Source organism: Meriones unguiculatus, chromosome 8, assembly GCF_030254825.1.
Source record: "Meriones unguiculatus strain TT.TT164.6M chromosome 8, Bangor_MerUng_6.1, whole genome shotgun sequence".
NCBI classification, from domain to species: domain Eukaryota; kingdom Metazoa; phylum Chordata; class Mammalia; order Rodentia; family Muridae; genus Meriones; species Meriones unguiculatus.
In genome coordinates this window covers 18,004,293-18,010,385 of record NC_083356.1, presented here as the reverse complement: position 1 = coordinate 18,010,385, position 6,093 = coordinate 18,004,293, and positions in this window count along the sequence as shown.

Genomic DNA, 6,093 nt, shown 5'->3' with positions numbered 1-6,093 from the left:
GCACCCACGCACGCCGCGCCCCGTGACGTAGGTGGCCGAGGCCCCCCCACACGCCTGCCGCAGAGGTGCGTCGAGGTCGGTGCCGCCGCCTGTCAGTCATCCGGGCGGGCTCAGGGCGCTCACGCCCCCGGGGGCAGAGAGGGGGCGTCCGGGCAGAGCCGGGGCGAGCCCCGGGGGCGCCGGGAAACCGCACCTCCAGAAGCTTCTGCTGCCAGAAATGGAAAAGCCCGCGCCAGAGCGCGGCTGACAAAGGCAGCGCTTGGAGAGGCTGGAATCAGGTGCCAGGGAGGACTCCCCCAGGAAGGATGCCCCGGCAGAGAGGCCCGCAGAGAGGAAGCTCCCCTCCCCCCAAGCTGAGAAGACCACGGGCAGAGGAGTCCCCCTGCAGATGGGACCCTCAGAGTGGGCCCTCTCAGGCAAAGAAATCTCCAGGCCGAGGGGACACCCCACACAGAGGGGTCCCCCCTCCTCCGGAGAGGAAACTCCCAGACAGAGAAGACCCTCAGCAGAGAGGACCCCACCCAGGTACAGGGAACCCAGCGAGAGATGCTCCCTTCGAAAACCTCCGGGCAGAGAGGACCCTCCAGGTGGCGCCCTCCGCCTGTCCAGGCCCGCATCCTCCTTAACAGTGCGAATCCTGCTTCCAGGAGCCGCAGCTGGGGGGAAGCAGTTAACAAGAACCCGAGGGGCTGGGAAGCCCCTTGGGAATAGGGTCCCTCCCTTGTGTGAAGCCCTGGGATCAGTTCCCCAGCACTGGAGAAAAGGGGAACAGATAAACAAGAGTTGGGCTTTGCACACATTTGTGATCCTAGGGTGGAGACAAGAGGATCAAAAGTTCAAGGCCAGCCTTGGCTACATAGTGCGTTTGAAGCTAGTTAGCCTAGGATGCACGAGAGCCTTTCTCAAGGCTTGGGGACAGAGCAAATTGGCTTATTTTGCTGCCTAGCACAAGACAGGCACAGACCTGCTGGGTGCAGAGAGGGGAGATGGGAACTGCCAGCTTTCCACACAGAAGGACATCCTGGAGAGCAGTCAGGGTGATGCCAAGGGGCTGCAGGCTGGGCCCCAGAGCCAGAGTTTCAGGTGGGGTCCATTTGGGGTGAAGAGGAGGAGGCAAGGAAGAACCCTGCTGAGCTAGAACAGGATATGTAGACTGGAGTTCATGACACTAAGAAGGCATCCCGAGGCTGGCAAGATGGCTCAGTGGGTAAAGCGCCTTCGGCAAAGCCTCACAACCTGGGTTCCATGCCTGGAACCCACTTAGTGGAAGGGGAGAGCTCCCACACACTGTCCTTCAATCTTCACTACGCATGAACTTGCATCCCTCATGCACACCAAATAAATTTGTTGTGTTTTTTTTTCTTTCTTTCTTTCTTTTTAATTTTAAAGAAAGCACCTTGGCCGAGTCAGTCAGGGTTTTACACGGTTTCAACGCAGTGGGCAAGTATTGGAGGCAGCTGAGGTGTTAGCATTAGGCACGGGATCCCCATGATGCGGTGTATGCACGGGGCAGATTTCCTGCCACACGGAGATAAAGAATTTATTTCTCAGATGCGATGAATATCCTAGTCTGCTTTCATTTATTTATTTATTATTTTATTCATTTGTATGGGTGTTTTCCCTGGACATAGGTCTGTGTACCTTGTTTCCAGGGAGAGCAGAGGGTATCCCCTGGAACTGGAGCCACTCTGTGGGTGCTGGGAATCACACCCAGGTCCTCTGGAAGAGTAGCAAGTGCTCTTAACCACTGAGCCATCTCTCCAGCCCCTGTATTTGCTTTTTATTACTGTGTGGAACATCCTGACCAAAAGCAACATGCGGAGAAAAGGGTTTATATCAGCTTACATGTCATGGTCCATCATTGGGCGAAGCCAGTGTTCTAGTTCAATAGCTGTACAAGCCACTCAGACACTGATCTCCGTCAAATATGGATGGTATATTGACCACAACACCCCAAGACTGGTTATGACCAGGGACACAGAAAGGAACTCGGGAGCCTAACTGTGACATCGACCTATTCTTAGGGCAATCTTTTATAGGAAAACCAAGTGCAGAAGACAGAGGGGGGTGTAAGTAAAGTAACATATTTTGGCTAACTAAACAAAGTATCGTCAGCTAACCTTTAAGCTGAGGTAAGTGTGGCAGTGCTTAGGGTCTTCTAGAGTGCATCCAAAGTATAGCCAAATGCAATCAGCCAGGTGTGGTGGCACACGCCTATAATCCCAGCACTCAGGGAGACAGAGGTAGATGGATGGCTGTGAGTTCAGGGCCAGCCTGGTTTACAAAATGAGTCCAGGACAGCCAACGCTACACAGAGAGACCCTGTCTCGAAACACCATCCCTGAAAAAAAGAAGGGTGCAACCAGAGTGTAGCTAAATGAATAGATAACAAAGTATGAGTTATAACATTATTGAATCATAGTAAAATATAAGGTCAGCTAGACCCTTGACAGGGTCTGTTAGTGTCAGCTATGAATTACTGCTTCTGGGAAGCAGAGTTGAGAAGTTGAAAAATTTGAACTTAATTTCATCTTATAAACAAAATGGAAGCTGAACATAAAGATGGCTGCAGCTATGTCAAAGAGCAGGCTTCAACAGTCAGGGCAGGAACTCAAAGTGGAAACCTGGAGGCAGGAACTGAAGCACAGGGCATGGAGGGGTGCTGCTTACTGGCTTGCTCCCCCTGTCTTGCTCAGACTGCTTTCTTATTTGATCTAGGACCACCAGCCCAGGGATGGGAGCATCCACAATGGGCTTGGCCCTTCTCATCAATTATTAATCAAGACAGTGTCTCACAAACGTCTTCAGGTCAATCTGACAGGGGCATTTTTTCTTTCAGTTGTAATTCCCTCTTTCCAAATAACTCTTAACGTGTCAAGCTAACAAAAAAACTAACCAGCACATGTGACAGTCCAGGTAAGCTGCCATCTCAGTGTGGACAAAAGAAGCCCAGGCACAAAAGACAACTGGTCCTGTGTGATCCCACACACAGTTCAAACAGACCAGGGTCTGCAGACGGAGGTCTGAAGGGTGTTGACTTGCGGGTGGACTGGGAACAGATTCCGGTGCCCTTGGAGCACAAGCAGCATTGTGTACAGCCATGGTCACATGATGTCAGTGGTGACAGGAGTGAGGACAGACATGGGCGTCGCTCTGAACTCGCTTCGTCAAGCACACCCGATCCCTGCATTCAGAGTTCCATGTTCTGCATCGCCAAGCTGAAACTGAATGTGTTTTCCTTTTTAAGACAGTCTTGCTACGTAGCCAGGGCTGGCCTTGAACACCAGGTCCTCCCTGCTAGTCCCTGACAGGATTACAGGTGTGTACCGGCTTTTCCTGTGAGTTGCCTAGGCTGTAATCACTGCCCATCCTCAGTGCCTCACCTCTCCTCCTGTCTTCCTCTTCCACTCTTGAGGAAACTTTGATCCCTGACATTCACCTCAAGGCTGTGTACACTCTCCTTTCACTTTGACATGGCATTACTCTTATGAGCTCCCAAGTAGAATGTGGGCGTCTTTGGGGGAACATTATTGTGCCTTCCACAGTGGCAAAAAGCTTTTCAATAGGGTTAACTTTTTTTTCCGGAATAAAACCCTAAAGAAGATCTTCCCTCAACAAAGATACTCACAGGAATCTTCAACAAAGAAACAAAAACCAGTGCAACTAAGAAGTTAGCTTAGTACGCTCAGGGTAGACATGGCCAAGACACCGAACCAAAGTCCATTCTGATTGCACACACTTGGACAAACATTTGAGGTCTAAGCTTTTGAGAACATTCACAGTTAAAAAAACAAAAAACAAACAAACAAACAAAAAAACAAGTCCTTCAGACAAACCTAAGAAAACCCAGGCAAGCATTTTATGCCAAAAACTGTACAAATGTGACAAAAGAGAAATGAAGAGAAAACCTAGTGATAATGGAAAGAGACGGGCCCTCAGAGTGAGGGCACAGCGCTGGGAACCTGCAGTAAGCCTGTGAGGTGTACAGTGTAGAGATAGGAGCTTTGTGCTCAGCGGACTGCTGCTGTCAGAGCCGCGCGGGCCCTGTCGCTGTCCGAGGTGCTGAACGCTCAAAGCTTGGCCCTGCTTACACACTGGATATCTGTGCGCTATCTCTCTAAGGCATCCTTCCCTCCAATCTGTAAGAGATAAGAACTCTTTGAAAACACACCTCCCAAAACACTCAGCAACCCAGATCCACTTACAATCTCCTGTTCCCCTGTACTATTAAAAATCTTAAGGTCAGGACTAGCAAGATGTACAGGCACCTGCTCACCAAGCCTGCGACCTGGGTTCCGTTGCCAGAACCCACGTGGTGGGAGGAGAAGACATATTTCTTAGTTTGTCCTCTGACCTCCGAACATCTGCTGGGGCACATTCACACACATGCACACAAAATAGAGAGAGACAGAGGGAGATGAATGGATGAATAAATAAAGATTTAAATGAGCAAATTTACTTGAATGGAAAAAAATGTGATTTAAATTAGTGTGATTTAAGTGAATGCAATTTAGCTAACTAAATAAATTTTCCTTGGGTTTGGAAAGGCCAAAATTTGAGAGAATGAGATGGCCTTTATGCACCTGTCACATCTCCTCACACAAAGTCTACCATTAGCTCATATTTTACCAGCTTAACCTGCACACTTACATACACAGAGTGTACACAGGTACACACTGGGGTATCTCTGCACTTTCTCTGTGATGCACACTTCCCTACAGATCTCTAAGGCACAAGCACTTAAACACACACACACACACACACACACACACACACACTTCCCAGCACAGAAGCACAACCTGAAAGTGATGATCAGGGTGAGCAGTCAGGCGTGGTGTCACATGCCTGTCATCCCAGCATTTGGGAGCCAGAAGAAAGGAGAGTAGGGAGTCTGGGGTCATCTTCAGCTCTGCAGGGAGTTTGAGGTCCATCTGGGCTACATGAGGCTGTCTCAGAACACCGACACCAGGAGAGACTGTGTGACATGGTGAACACACCTCCTTTGATGTAGGAAGAGTTAGCCCCGCGCATCCCACAGCACACTGACATCCATTTAAAAGACGTAAGAAGGGCTTAGGAGATGGCTCTTTGGATAGACTGCTTTCTGTGCAAGCATTAAGTGATGAGTTCAAATCCCTGAGACCCACATTTTTAAAAAAAATGCTTGGTATGGCTGCATGTGCCTGTAGTTCCAACATTGAGAGTCAAGACAGACAGATCCCAAGAGTACACTAGCTGATCAGTTTAACCAATAGGATGGATTCCCACTTCAGTGAGGGATTCTCCTTCAAGGCAACAAGACAGAGGGTGGTGGAAGACACCCAGAGTCTTCCTGTGACCTCTACTCCTGTTCACACCCATGCACAGAACGCACACATACACACGAAGGGACTGGAATGCAGCCCAGTTGGCAAAACACTTGCCCAGTAATCAATAAAGCCCTGAGTTCCACCCCCAATGTGTGTAGTGGTGCAGCCGGCCTTTCCTTCATCCCAGCAGGTCCCCTGTGGAGTGAGGAGCTGACGTGGAAAGGGGAGGCTGAGGAGCTGTTGGCATAGAGACCATGTCCGTGATAAGATACAAAGGACATGGATGAGAATGCTCTCAAGAGTGTCCTGAGAGTCAAGTCCCCTGGCCTGGAGCCCCAGTTGGTCAGGGTGAAATGACATCACACTGGAATCTGAGAGTTAGGACCAGGGCAGTGCCCCCAGCTCAGCAGGGACAGAGAACGACCTTCTGAAACCACCTAGCCCCAAGAGAGCCAGCCCCTCCCTGATGTAAGGAATCAAGTCTGTGTCTGCCCCATGGGGGAGACATGAGAGACAGCAAGTGTATGAGGCTGGCTCAGCCCTGGGACCCCCAGAGGATGGGGAGCCTGTTGTTCATGCTTGTCTGCCCTCCTGGTCCCTTTAGCCCTGGCTGTCCCTGTGCCACTGGCTCACAGCTGAGGTTTTGGCAGGGGAGAGGAGGTTCTTTTCTTTTAGATGTGTTTCATTGTACAGCCCAGGGTACCCTGGAAACTTGACATTTCCCCTGCTTCTGCCTCCTCAGTGTTGGATTATAGACCCTCACCCCAGCCCCAGCCCCTGCACC